The 15,042-nt window shown below is 43.1% G+C and overlaps 1 protein-coding gene across 7 annotated transcripts in view; it reads right to left on the bottom strand.

The window, feature by feature from the left end:
- The window catches only part of ADK (adenosine kinase), a 553,898-nt gene that overhangs the window by 113,672 nt on the left and 425,184 nt on the right, over window positions 1-15,042 (bottom strand). The gene's annotated exons all lie outside the window — the stretch shown is intronic.

Raw genomic sequence — 15,042 nt, 5'->3', positions numbered from 1 at the left:
GAGATTACTTCAACTAACAGGGCTTTTATCAATGATGGCTGCAAGGTTGGGAAATGATTTAAAAGCATTTCATGTAAAGACAGCCACTGCAATTCACACACACAAAAAAAAAGCATGGGGGGGGGAGTAGTGGGGGAGAGAGAGAAGGAGATTCAGTGATTGCAGCTGAAATAGCCTTGGGCTATTTCAGAATCCTTCCCAAAGCACATTTTTACAACATGCCATTGACATTATAAACCTTGTGCTATAGAACACCTCATTTTTCTGTGGAACACAATTTATTAGATACGGTGAGGAAGTTAATTCTGTGAATTTAGCAGTCATATGATGATGCCATAGCTCTTATAATTGAAAAGTCAATACCTTCACCAAAAAATCAGTGTCAAAATTCTGCAAAGAAACAGAAGAGCTTTTGTAAAAAACCAATATTCTTCCTCTATTGAAAATTACCTTCTTTAAATGTCTGTCCATTCCCCAATCCCCCTCTTCCAGTTGCAGATTTTATAAAAATCAAAATCCAGTCTTTAGAACACAGAATGCTATTTGCTTATAGCATCAAAAGAACAAAGACAGGCATCTATGGACCTTAAATGTCTGTTCCTGTTAGACTGAAAGAGAAGATGAGATATCTTCTTAAAAAGGTTTTCCCTGTATGTGTTTAATAAGAAAACAGACCAGAGAGTTAAGAGATCTGGGTGCTATTCTTAGCTCTGCCACAGATTACCGTGTGAATTTGGGCAAGCCTGAATTTTTCTGATTCATTCCCCACCTCATCTATAAAGCGAGGAAAATAATACTTAACTTCATCCAGGGAATAGGTGTTGGTAAAGCACTTTGAGATCCTTAGATTATGGAAAGCACTGTGAAATGCAAAGTATTGGCCTGATGTAATTGTAAATTCAAAACTGAAATTAAGATTGTTAGCATTGCTGAAAATTTCCTTCAAGATGAATCAATTTATCAAGTGAATTTAGAGACAGATTACCAATAATTAGTGAGTGGAAATAACCTCTCAACATATATAGGAGCAGTCCTCCTAAGTCAAATAAAGAAAAAAAAATCTCTCTCTTTCTCCATACACTATACTAATGTCATACCAAAATGAGGTTTCATTGAGGTATCCAGCTTTATTCCAGATACAGTTATAATAGTTGGCTTCAGCTAAATCATTTGAAATATTGATATGATTGACACCAACTAATTAGGAAGAGGAAATGCTTCTACCTATGATGTTTATGGCATGACCAACCACACACTACTTACCTCTTCTCTCTTGTGGGTCCACCATGATTTAGAAGAGGAGGAGAGATTGATGAGGCTCTGTTCCCTTCTCATCTTTTATTGCTCCAACTACATTTTCCTTCCCCCATACAGCCCGTTTATGTCAGAACCTCTCAGCAACAACTGCTTACACTAAACACTCCCCAGTATCAGACACTCCTCAGGCAAAGGAATGAACACAGAAAGCTTGGAATATTTTATCTTTAAAATGCACCTACTAGGATTTAGTCTCATCTCAGTTAAACTGGTGTAAATCCAGAGTAACTCCACTGAAGATAACTGAATTATTCTGGATTTACACTAGTGTAATCAAAATCGGAACATACCTGATTTACTGTAGGAAGGTCATTTGTTTCATTCCTCACTTGCCATATGTGGGCCAAAATTAAAGCAGCTAATTTAGAAGCTGGACTGCAGTTTGACTCAAATGTTCAATGCATTTTACACAGAAATGTTTACAAAATGCAAAGTTGTATACAGCATAATACAATATCACAAGTAAAGGAAATAGATAGTAGGATCTATTTAGACTGCAAAACAAAGTATTTACATCCATTCTTGCAGTTAAAACAAGCACAAAGAATCAGCAAATCAGCTTTCAGTGCACAGAAGCAAGTTCAAAGTCAGGACAACTGCAATCATTATCAGTGCTTTTAGATTTAAGGCTTTTCCTTGTCATTGAAAGAGGAGTAACAACAGAAGGTACAACTTAAACACATATTAAACAAGATGGACAGTATCAAAAAAAATAGTAGAATCACTGAATACACTTTCCAATATGCTATCTGTACATACTGCGTCCAAATAATATCTTTTTGTGAGGATTTTTATACGTTATTATTTGATACTTTATAAGATTTGCAAACATTTTAATTTAAGGAGGCGCCATATGCCATTTTCGTACAACTGTTAAACACAATGATGACAAGGCCTGCTTGTTTTATTGTTTTTGCATGCAGATGTACCCATCTTTCTACAGCTCAGGATACATGACTCCAGAACCATTATTAAAGCACCCACATCACTTTCCCAATCTGGTTGCAACAGTACTCTGTAATTGCAGAACTTCAGTTTAGAATTCTGTAATTAATTTGTTCAAAGACCACACCTTTAGAAGCAACTGCTTCACACGCTGAAGAGAAGAGGGTTCTGATTTTCAAGGGAGCTTGTTAATTTATTGTCTATACTATTGTGTTGCTTCAAAAAACTGATTTCAGCTTCACATTTGGGATCGCTGTTCTACACGTCCTCCTTGTAACTTCCACTGATTTGTGAACTATGAGCCATATTGTTTGCTTATGTGGTTTTATTACTTAAAAAACCGACAGGGGACTCAAAATCTTATTCCAAGTCAAAAGAAAAATAAATAAATTTCCTATGGAGAAATCCTACAGAAATAGACATAGGACCCCGGAAACCCGGCAAGCTTCACCATGCCAACTTCCTAACAAATGGTCCCCTCAGAGACAGAGGGGCTTGCAACGGGCAGGAATATGGTGCTGAAGTGGCAGAGAACCCACAGATCCCAGGGATCTATGAGGAAAAAACTCCTATCCAAGAGTGTGTCCCAAAGTTTGCAGACAGCTTCCCCTGCAGCATATATTACCATCCCTTAGGTGTGGCCATTGGCTTCTGCACCCTCTTTGAGAGATATAGAACTTGGGTTCATTCTTCTAAGACCAGCATATACTCCCCATGTGAATAGACACAGGTTTTGAGAGGGAACAGATAACAGAGTTACTGCTTCCTGGATCCATCATCCTTTGACCCAAAAAGAGGCCTACCAGAGTTGTGGAACCCTCATAACAAAAACCAGGGAGAATGGAGCTTTCAAAGAAATGGGAGAACAAGCATGCAGCGGTGGTACTGCTCTCCACCTTTCACTTATCCTCTTATGTGTGCTCCTCCGCTTGCACAGCACCTATTGTGCAAGAAGAAATCATCTGCGCATTAGGTGAGTTTAGATTTGGATCTAATTTTTAAAACCTTCATCTCTAACAATTCAAACCACTGTTGTGTTATTGAAAGTTAGCTTGAGTTGTAAAGTATTTATTAGGAGGTGAGTTGTTACAGATGAATTAGGCAGCAACTGGTGACAAAGCAGTTATCATCAGGAGATAATTGACCTTATTTGAGAGTTAAGCATCCTGAGGCAAAGTAAAGTGTGCTTAATCCTGGCAGGTTAATTATCCAGTGATTATGATAGTTTGGAAGATATTATTGCTAAGAACAATTTGCAAAATGATACTATTAAAAAAAACTTAATTTAATAAAAATTAAAAGCAATGACAATCAGGTTCTCTAGTCATGTATTGCCAGATAATGACTTCAGAATGGCCTTAATTGGTTAGTAGCACTGGCTGTATGATTATTTTTATATTGCATGTTTTGTATTAAATTTATTATGTGAGGTCTAGTTAATAAGTGCCAAATATCCAAGCCAAAATGTTTTGGATAGGTATGAAAGAGATTTCAAAGACAAATTATCAACATACCAATGGCCATTGAGCTACAGTTGTAGCTGATAACTACTACAGTTTATATAGCAGTGTTCAGCACCACCACTGCAGTTAAGGGTATGTTGGCATTTACATTCTAAACTAGAGTATTTATTTTGTGAGGTTTACAACTTGCCCATTTTAATTATCATCAAGCTGAAACTTGGAATAACCAATCTCCATTCAGTTGTAAATTTTTAAGTGCAAGATGTAATTTAAAATCTCTTTGCAATTGTTTTTAGTTTAAGAATGGCATCAATTTGGAATTCTGCTGCTCTTTTAATGCTTTTTGCATTACTCTAAAAAACAAACAGCTCAGTGTTCAACAATAAAACTGTGTCGGTCTATAATGTGAAGTGAAGATAAATATACAGAAGAGTAAAATCATGTGTGAGGATACTCTCTGTTCTAATAAAGTAACAATTATACCATCTACTATGCATTTTATTGCTTATATACTTAACTTATGTATGCCCCTTTACTGTTTATGATAGATAAATTAGCAAAACTCAATGAAAACAAAATATAAAGACAGAAGGAAAGATCAAAATAGATGGGGAAAAATAGGTGTTTAGGTATACATTGGCTCAGCCAAGTGGTTCACTTCACATGAAGACATACATAAATAGACAAACAATTAAACATTATTATACAAGACTCAAAATCAGGGAAATGAATCCAGGAGAAGAAACTAAAAAAGGAGCATTCAGAAGGTTGAGTTGTGCCAGAGAAACTTTTCTTGTTAAAAGGGTTTTGCATGCTCTTAACCACAAGCCAAGAAACATGGAACAAAAATACTGGGAGCCACAAGATACAGCCCAAACCAATAATTAGGAAGTGTACCATGGAAAGAGAAAGGGTTTCAAATCACAGAGTAACAAGAGAATATACCACAGTGAAAGGTATCCTAAAGAAAGAAGAATCTAAAGTGGCAATGAGCAGGGGACATAGCAAGAAGCAAAGATGAACTTTGCTTACAATGAACAGGAAATCCTACTCTAGCAAGGCTGCAAGCAACATAGATCAAGATGTCTGGTACTTTTTAAAGTGCATAAACAGTATGGTAAAATTTAATTATGATAGCTTATATTTAAATAGTATCTTTTACCCTAACAGATAACAGACTGCTTCAAAAACATATACAGTAAATGCAGGGAGGATTTTACACTGCATTATGCATTACAGTATTACACAATAAGTTATGACAAGAAGTAAGTAATACCATATCCTATTGAAACAGCAGGGGGCATTAAAGTAGGCAGAATGCAGTTTCAATTGAAGTGGTTGCGTCCAGTTTTGTGAAATGTTGTACATCTAATGACAAGTGATCACAACCTATGTTTTATATTTCATCTGAAAAATGGCACCTTATGCACCACAGTGATGCATTATATCAGAAAGTTTAGGGGAGCAGTACCAACACAAAAGGAGGAGGAACACAACACTAGGTTTTCCTGGGAGGTTTCCCATTCAAAAATTGACCAGGCCTGACTCTACTAACTTGTGAGATCTGACAAGATCAACACCTGAGATGGTATGGTTCCTGAAAAGAAATACATGGTAGCACCTTGGTGAGGTCTTCACAATGCAAATGACAGAATGAGGCTGTCATAGTGACGACGATAGGGGAAAAAACTGTTACCTATCTGTTGTGCAACTGTTCTTCTAGATGTGGGCACAGATATGTATTCCACTCAGGTGTGCTCGTGCCCAGTGCACGGAAGCCAGAGAAAGTTGCCCAGCAGTACCTGTAGGGACAAAGCCCATGCTCTCTGCCCTTAGCCCCTCTCCTGGCTATTGAAGGGCAGTGTTTCCCTGATGCCTTTCAGCTCCTCTGCACCCAATGTCAAGAGTAGAGACTCTGATATAGAGGGGATGAGTCATAGAATACCCATCTTCACCCACATCTTGAAGAGCAACAGTTACAAAACAGGTAGGTAACCATTTTTTCTTCTTTCAGTGGTTGTAGACGTGCATTCCACACAGGTGACTCACAAGCAGTAGTTGTAGGAGGTGAGATTCAGAATCTATTTAAACAACTACAGCAGAATGGCCTTCCCAACATTGCACCTGACCTAGTTGCAGTGGTAACAGCATAGTGCTTGGTTAACATACGAGTAGCAGTCCTGCAAATGTGCTATATCAAAACATCACTGAGAAATACTAGACATTGCTTGAGCTCTCATCAACTGAGCCTGCAATCTTTGCAGAGGCATGGTCTGAGATACTTCATATGGTGTTCAAATGAAGGAAATTATCCACCTAGAAATCGTGTACATAGAGACCGCCCGACCCTTAGTTCAATCCGCACAGGAGACAAAACGACAAGGTAATGAACATCAAGGCTTTGGCCTCTCCAGGTAAAATGCCAAACATCGTTTCACATCCAATGTATGAAGTCTCTGTTCATCTGCACTTGAGTGTGGTTTAGAAAAGAAAACCAGTAGGTACATTACTTGGTTAAGGTAGAAATGGGGAACCACTTTCAACAAGAACTTAGGATATGGTTGTAGGGCTACTTTGTCTTTGAAAAACTGCATATGAGGGCTCTGCCCCGGAGCTCAGTTACTCTCCTTGCAGATGTTATAGCAACAAGGCTGTCTTCTGGCACAGGAGGGACAAAGAGCAGGTTGCCAGGGGCTCAAATGGAAACCCCGTAACAACAGTTAACACAATATCAAGGTCCTTCAAGGGAATCGGCTCTTTCACTGGTGGGAGGTAATGAATGACTCATCTCAGAAATCTCACTATCATGGAGTTTGAGAAAATGGCTTCCCTTGGATGGGCGGATGGAATGCTGAGATTGCCGCTAAGGCCTGGTCTACACTACCAGTTTATATCGGATTTAGCAGCGTTAAATCAAATTAACTCTGCATGCGTCCACACAACGAAGCCATTTTTTTCAACATAAAGGGCTCTTAAAACTGATTTCTGTACTCCTCCCCAACAAGGGGATTAGCGCTGAAATCAACATCGCCGTTTCGAATTAGGGTTAGTGTGGACGCAATACGAAGGTATTGGCCTCCGGGAGCTATCCCACAGTGCACCATTGTGACCGCTCTGGATAGCGCTCTGAACTCGGATGCATTGGCCAGGTGTACAGGAAAAGCCCTGGGAACTTTTGAATCTCATTTCCTGTTTGGCCAGGTGAGCTCATCAGCACAGGTGACCATGCAGAGCTCATCAGCACAGGTGACCATGCAGTCCCAGAATCGAAAAAGAGCTCCAGCATAGACCGAACGGGAGGTACTGGATCTGATTGCTGTATGGGGAGAAGAATCCGTGCTATCAGAACTACATTTCAAAAGACGAAATGCCAAAACATTTGAAAAAATCTCCGAAGCCATGAGGGACAGAGGCTGCAGCAGGGACACAACACAGCGTCACGTGAACTTAAGGAGCTCAGACAAGCGTACCAGAAAACCAAAGAATCAAACGGATGTTCTGGGACAGAGTCCCAGACATGCTGCTTCTATGCTGAGCTGCATGCAATTCTAGGGGGGGCCGCCACCACTACCCCACCCCTGTCCATGGACTCCAGTGATGGGATACTCTCCGCCATGCCTGAGGATTTTGTGGATAGGGAAGATGAGGACGACGAGGACGAGCTTGAGGACAGCACACCCTTCTCCCCAACAACTAGGATCTTTTTATCACCGTGACTGAAATACCCTCTCAACTCAACTAAGCTGGAGAAGGCACCTCTGGTGAGCGTACCTTTTAAAATATAATACATATTATAAAAGCAAGCATTTTTTAATGATTAAGTAGCCCTGAGGACTTGGGATGCATCCATGGCCAATACAGCTACTGGAAAAGTCTGTTAACGTGTCAAGGGATGGAGCAGAAATCCTCCATGAAGCTCTCCTGGAGGTACTCTAAAAGCCTTTGCAGAAGGTTTCTGAGGAGAGCAGCCTTATTCCATGCTTCATGGTAGGACACTTTACCACACCATGCTAGTAGCAAGTAATCTGGTATCATTGCATGACAAAGCCTGGCAGCATAGGTCCCGGTGTTTGCTGGCATTCAAGCAACATCCGTTCTTTATCTCTCTGTGTTATCCTCAGGAGAGTGATATCGTTCATGGTAACCTGGTTGAAATAGGGGAATTTAATTAAGGGGACATTCAGAGGTGGCCGTTCCTACTGGGCTGTTTGTCTGTGGCTGAAAAGAAATCCTCCCTGCAGTTAGCCACACGGTGGTGATGTGGGGGGGGGGGGGAAGGCATTGGCGCTGAGCTGTTTGCGTTTGGCTAGCAGGGTTTTTCCCTGATACCAGCCATGCAGTGGGGTGAGGGGTAAAGCTATCATCCCAGAGAATTGAATGGGGGGGGGGGGTTAGTTTGGTTTCTGCTGCTGCAAATTAACAGGAAAGCCGCAGCACTAAATGGCCAACTCTACGTGCTCTGCTTGGTATGGGAGAGGAGGGCACTGCTGTTATGAAGGTTGCAGAAGCCGAAAGACTATGGCTAATCATGGCTGCCTGCAGGCCGAATTCTGATGCCCAGCACTGCGTATGTGATCTCTAACACCAAAGCCGCAGGCACCCAATATAAGATGCAAAATGCGACCTTGTACCAAAATCACATGTGCTATGTAATGTGAATAGTGTTGTTCACCATGAAATAGTATAGCAATTGTTCTGTAAAATGTATCTTTTAAAATACTTCACTCCCTTTTTTTCCTCCAGCAGCTGCAAATGTTTCAAGCCTCCTTCCTTCATCTCAAAGGCTATCTCAGATAAGGGAGCGAAAAAACCGCATGTGTGATAAAATGTTCTCTGAGCTCATGCAGTCATCCAGCACTGACAGAGCTCAGCAGAATATGTGGAGGGGCACAATAGCAGAGTACAGGAAAGTGGCCAATGAACGTGAGGAGAGGTGGCGGCAGGAAGATCAGAGGAGGCATGATGCAACACTGGGGCTACTGCGGGATTAAACGGACATCCTCTGGCATCTGGTGAAGGTTCATGAATGGCAGCAGGATTACAGACTGCTGCTGCAGCCCCTGTTTAACCACCCTCCCTCCTCCCCAAGTTCCATAGCCTCCTCACCCAGTCGCCCAAGAACATTGGCGGGGGAGGCTGTGGCACCCTTGCACTCCACCCCAGTGGACAGACCAAGCAACAGAAGGCTGTCATTCAACAAGTTTTAAAGTGGCCTTTTCCTTCCCTCCTACCCTCCTCCCACACCCCACCTGGGCAACCTTGTGAGTTATCTCCCTATTTTTATAATCAATTAATAAAGAATACATGCTTTTTAAACAATAGTGACTTTATTTCCTTTGCAAGCAAACTGTGATCGATGGGGGGAAGGCGGGTGGCTTACAGGGAATTTAGAGGCAACCAATGGGGTGGGTTTTCATCAAGGAGAAACAAACAGAAGTGTCACACAGTACCCTGGCCAGTCATGAAACTGGTTTTCAAAGCTTCTCTGATGCACAGCTCTTCCCGCTGTGCTCTTCTAACCGCCCTGGTGTCTGGCTGTACGTATTCAGCAGCCAGGCAATTTATCTCAACCTCCTACCCCGCCATAAACATCTCCCCCTTACTCTCACAGAGATTGTGGAGCACACAGCAAGCAGCAATAACAATGGGAATACTGGTTTCGCTGAGGTCTGAGCGAGTCAGTAAACTGCGCCAGCGACCCTTTAAACATCCAAATGCACACTCTACCACCATTCTGCCCTTGCTCAGCCTATAGTTGAACAGCTCCTTACTGCTGTCCAGGGCTTCATGAGCCAGGGCATTAAGGGGTAGGCTGGGTCCCCAAGGATAACTATAGGCATTTCAACACCCCAAACAGTTATTTTCTGGTCTGGGAAGTAAATCCCTTCCTGCAGCCATTTAAACAGACCAGAGTTCCCGAAGACACGATTGTCATGAACCTTTCCCAGACATCTCACATTGACGTTGGTGAAATGTCACTTGTGATCCATCAGGGCTTGCAACACCATTGAAAAATACCCCTTGTGGTTTATGTACTGGCTGCCCTGGTGGTCCTGTCCCAAGATAGGGATATGTGTTCCGTCTATAGCCCCACCACAGTTAAGGAATCCCATTGCAGCAAAGCCATCTAGTATGACCTGCACATTTCCCAGAGTCAGTACCTTTGATAGCAGCAATTCAATGATGCATTGGCTACTTGCATCACAGCAACCCCCACAGTAGATTTGCCCACTCCAAATTGATTACCGACTGACCGGTAGCTGTCTGGCATTGCAAGCTTCCACAGGGCTATTGCCACTCGCTTGTGAACTGTGAGGGCTGCTCTCATCTTGGTATTCTTGCGCTTCAGGGCAGGGGAAAGCAAGTCACAAAGTTCCATGAAAGTGCCTTAGGCATGCAAAAGTTTCGGAGCCACTGGGAATCATCCCAAACCTGCAACATTATGTGGTCCCACCACTCTGTGCTGGTTTCCCGGGCCCCGAATCGGTGTTCCACGGCATGAGCCTGCCCCAGTAACACCATGATCTCCAAATTGCCGGAGACTGCGGTTTTAGAGAAATTTGTGTTCATGTCCTCATTACCGCGCTGCTGTAGCCTCCTCGCCTGGTTTTTCAGATGCTGGCTCTGCATAAACTGCACAATAACGTGCGAGGTGTTTACAATGGCCATAACTGCTGCGGTGAGCTGAACGGGTTCCATGCTATGGCGTCTGCTCAGGCAATCCAGGGAAAAGGGTGTGAAATGATTTCCTGCTGTTGTTTTCACGGAGGGAGGGTTAACTGACAACATTTACCCATAACCAACCATGACAAATTTTTGGCCCCATCAGGCATTGGGAGCTCAGCCCAGAATTCCAGTGGGCTGTGGGGACTGCGGAAACTGTGGGATAGCTACCCACAGTGCACCGCTCGGAATGTCGATACTTGCCATGGTACTGTGGACGCACACCGCCGAATTAATGTGCTTAGTGTGGACGCACTCGACTTTATACAATCTGTTCCCAAAAATCGACTTCTGTAAAATCTGAGTACTTTCATAGTGTAGACATGGCCTAAGAGAGACAGACCTAAGCACTGAGATGTAGCAGATACTCCAAAATTTTCTGAATACGTGCTAGCCTTCGTTGAATGCCCAGGGCCAGTGATCAATTTGAAAACCACTTCCATTTCGCCAAATGCGTAGCTCTAGTGGATGGTTTTCTGCTATTGAAAGGTATTTGTCTAACTTCATGCATTCCTCTTCCTCTCTAACCATGCAGCATCCACGCAACGAGATACAGACTGCTCAGTGTTGGATGCAAAACTCAACCATAGTGCTGAGTCAGTAGGCAGTAGATCAGGACAATGAGGAAGAGAGATAGGAGGTTGAATAGATAGACTTAGTAGGTCAGAGAACCAACATTGTCTTAACTGAATTGTTGCAATGAGAATTAGCTTGGTATGATTCAGTTTTAGTTTGAGAATAAGATGAGGAATCAGTGAGATCATGGGAAAGACATACATTAGCACTGATTCCCAGTTCAGGTAGAAGGCATTGGTTAAGGTTCCTGGACTAAGACCAAACTGAGAGCAAAATTGATCACACTTGTTGTCTTTTGTTGCAAACAGATCAATAGCTGGGATGCTCCATTTTGCGAAGATGGACCTCAGCACATTGTAACTTCAGAGACCACTTGTGATTCTGGGAGAAAATTCGGTTGAAGTGATCTACCAAGTGATTGTGTACCCCTGGGTAAATGAGCAGCTATGCAAATTATGTTTTCCTCGATGAAGAACTGCCAAAACTTACTCCTCTTGACAAGCTGTTGGGAGCAGGCTCTTCCCTGCTTCTTCATGCAATACATTGCGGTGTTGTCGACTGTGAGTATGTGAACCGCTGTGCCCCTGATGTGATCTCAAAAGACTTGGTATGCATTGTAAATGGCTTGAAGCTCCAGGACATTGAAATGGAAAGACACACTTCTTCTGATCACAAGCCCTGAATTTTCAGTGCCCTTAGATGTGGTCCCCAAACTATTGGAGAGGCATTGGTGATTACAGTTCATAGAATCATAGAAGATTTGGGTTGGATGAGACCTTAGGAGATCATATAGTCCAACCCCCTGCTCAAAGAAGGACCAACACCAACTAAATCATCCCAGACAGAGCTTTGTCAAGCCAGGCCTAAGGATGGAGATTCCACTACCTTCCTCGGTAACCCATTCCAGTGCTTCACCACCCTCCTAGTGAAATAGTGTTTCCTAATATCCAACCTAGACTTCCCCCACTGCAGCTTGAGACCACTGCTCCTTGTTCTGTCATCTGCCACCATTGAGAACAGCCGAGCTCCATCCTCTTTGGAACCCCCTTTCAGGTAGTTGAAGGCTGCTATCAAATCCTCCCCGTCCCCCTTACTCTTCTGCAGAAGTTCTGGTTGGTGGAGCAAAGGGAACAACCGGGCAAACATTGCTCTGAACTGCGCACCACTGTAGGGAGACCAGGATTGTCAGGGACACCCAAAGAATTTGGGCAATTGATAACTCAGGCAATAGACCAACTTCAATCACACTTACAGATGAAGGGGCAAACTCAAATACTGGATTACGTACATACATGCAGCCACATGGTCTAATAACTTCACGCATAAATGGACTTTAGTCCAAGGTTGAGACTGAAGTGCCCAACACAGATGATGAAATGCCTAAAATTGTTCATTTGGAAGAAGTGCTCTCGAATTCGAGAGTCTGTAGGGCCCCCAAAGAACTCATACTTTTTGAGTCAGTGTTAAACAATTTCCCTTTGTTCAAAATCAGACCCAGATGATTGTAGAGACATAATGAATTGGACATGTGAAAGAACTTGCTCCTCAGTAACCAATTATCCAGATATGTGAAGATATTATCTCCTTTTTTCCTGAGCTATGCTGCTACCATAGTCATGCAGTTGGTAAATACCAATGAAATGGAGGACAGGCTAAACAGAAACACGGTGTACTGATAATGCTGCCCTGCCATTACAAATCACAGAAACCTCCTGTGACCTGGAAAAATCACCACATGAAATTAAGCATCCTGAAAAACAAGGGTAGCAAACCAGTTTTGATTCAAAGCAGGGAGAACAGTCATTAAGGTAACCATGAGGAATCTTGTATCTTCCCTCGGACTTGGAGACCAGGAAGTACCATAAGTAGAATTATTTTCCCCTATTCTGAAGGGAAACCTCCTCTGTGACCCCCAAAGCTCAAAAAGTGTGCACCTACTGAAGAAGCAGACTCTTAAGAGGGTTTCCTGAAATAGGATGGGGTAGAAGAATGCATGAATAGGAACTGAATGGCATAACCCAGTCCCAGTGTTTCAGACCCGGTTGTCTGTAATTATTGACTCTCAAGCCCTGTAGAAGTTGCAAAGCCTATCCTCAAATGGCGGCTTGAAGCATAATGACTGGAATGCTGACTTTGGAGACAGAGTCAAATTGGCTGCTTGGCAGAAGCTGATGAGGACGGGCTGACTGATTGACACTGGGACCAGAAGACCTTATCCTATGAGACTTGTGCCTCTTTTTGGAGATAATTCGACCTGAAAAATCACTGAGGGCGATATTGCTGCTGCTGACATCTCTTTACTGTTGGGGTAAAAATCCCCAAATGAATGCAATTTAGCTCATAAGTCTTTACATGAATGTAGCATCTCCTCAGTTTTGTCAGAAAACGAGATTTGTGGCTGCAGCAACAGATGTGCAGGAGGAGAGGTGACCGGCAGAATAGGTGATATCATTCTGGACTGCACCAAGGATTGAGACCATGCTGACTTTGGAACATCCCTGAGATTCTAAGGATGCCTTCTGGATAAGGGTACTGCATTGGTGGCCAGTAGGCACTAGGCGAAGGATGCCTCACTTTACTACAGGATTGGTGCCGATCCAGGTACTGATGGGTGATCCCCAGGAGGTCTTGATGACTTCTGCGAGTGATAACACAAAGGTGAGGGAGAAGATAAAGACATCTCTGAGCCTGATACTGAGAAACTTTCCACGTAGTCCATATGCAATGGAAGAGCCATCCCCAGCAGGCTCAACAAATGTCTAGCCTCATCCAAAGTCCAGCACATCAGATGCATTGGTAATGATGAAGTTAAAACCCTAGACACTCCAAGCACTGATAGGGCCTCACACTTACATTCTATACCAGAGCAGACGTCAACACTGAAGTTGAAGCCAGCACTATTCCCATCATAGCAGTGAGCACCAGAGTCATCAACAGCAGCAAAGAGAATACCTGCGCTGATTTTCAGTGCCCTAACGTTGCCTGCCTTTTGTTCTGTACCCTCAGTTAGAAGAGGTGCCAAAGTTGGTGCCTACACTAATGACAAGTCCACAACCCATACAGATGGCGCCAAGGGCACTGACGAAGAAGCCATCACACCTGAGCACCCTTGAATCTGAGGAGACTCACGAACTGACAGGCAAAGCAAGTCTGATGCTACCTGATACGCCTGCACTGGTACACTGTCAAGCAAAGCAAATCTGATGCTGCCAACACTGACACCACCAGTATCATACTAAATGGGGGACCCACAGGTGATACTGTAGACAACAGTACTGAGTCCACTTGCTCTCGCCTCAGTGCCAAAAAGCAGGTAAATGGTCCTGCTCTCACATACAGGATGAATCACGGTACCTGTCTGCACTCCTCTTAGAAAGGAAAGAGAAATCTCTCCTAGCTCTGGAACAGCTCCAGTCTCTTTTATGAGGTTTTTTTCTAGGGGGACCAGAGGAAAGAGAATAGTCTTTATTCCTCCGGGGAGAGTCCATGCTGCCTCAAATACCCTCTGGGAGGTCTACCTATCCGTGAAGGTCCCCAGTGCCAAAGCAGACCATATGGCACGCTCCAGAAGGTGCTGTTTCAAATGCAAATTCTGCATTCACTTACAGATGCAGCACCTTTACTTAAAGTGCCCCTAACACAGGCATAATAAACAGCATGTGTGGGGTCATTATTGAGGACAGTCATCTCTTACAAAGCATAATGTTTAAACTCTGGTGATGGCAACAGCCAAGATGATGATCCATCTAAACTACTATAATAAATTAACCTGAGAGTACCACTAACTATTTTAATTATTAACTATACACAATAAAATCCCGAACAGACTGAGGTAGAGCAGCATAAGGTAAAATACCACATAAAATGTTCTGACTCTAGCCGCAGGCAGTGAGAAGGAACTGAGGGGTGTCAGAGCAGAGCTTCCCTTAAACAGTCAAGAGAGAGGCTAAGGGCCAAAGGGCACAGGCATTACCCTGTGGGTACTGCTAGGCCAAGTTCTCCGGGTTCAATGCGCTGG

This window comes from Dermochelys coriacea, chromosome 7 (assembly GCF_009764565.3).
Source record: "Dermochelys coriacea isolate rDerCor1 chromosome 7, rDerCor1.pri.v4, whole genome shotgun sequence".
Taxonomy (NCBI): domain Eukaryota; kingdom Metazoa; phylum Chordata; order Testudines; family Dermochelyidae; genus Dermochelys; species Dermochelys coriacea.
Note: the sequence above shows the minus strand (reverse complement) of the source record. Positions and strands in the feature narration are given on the sequence as shown.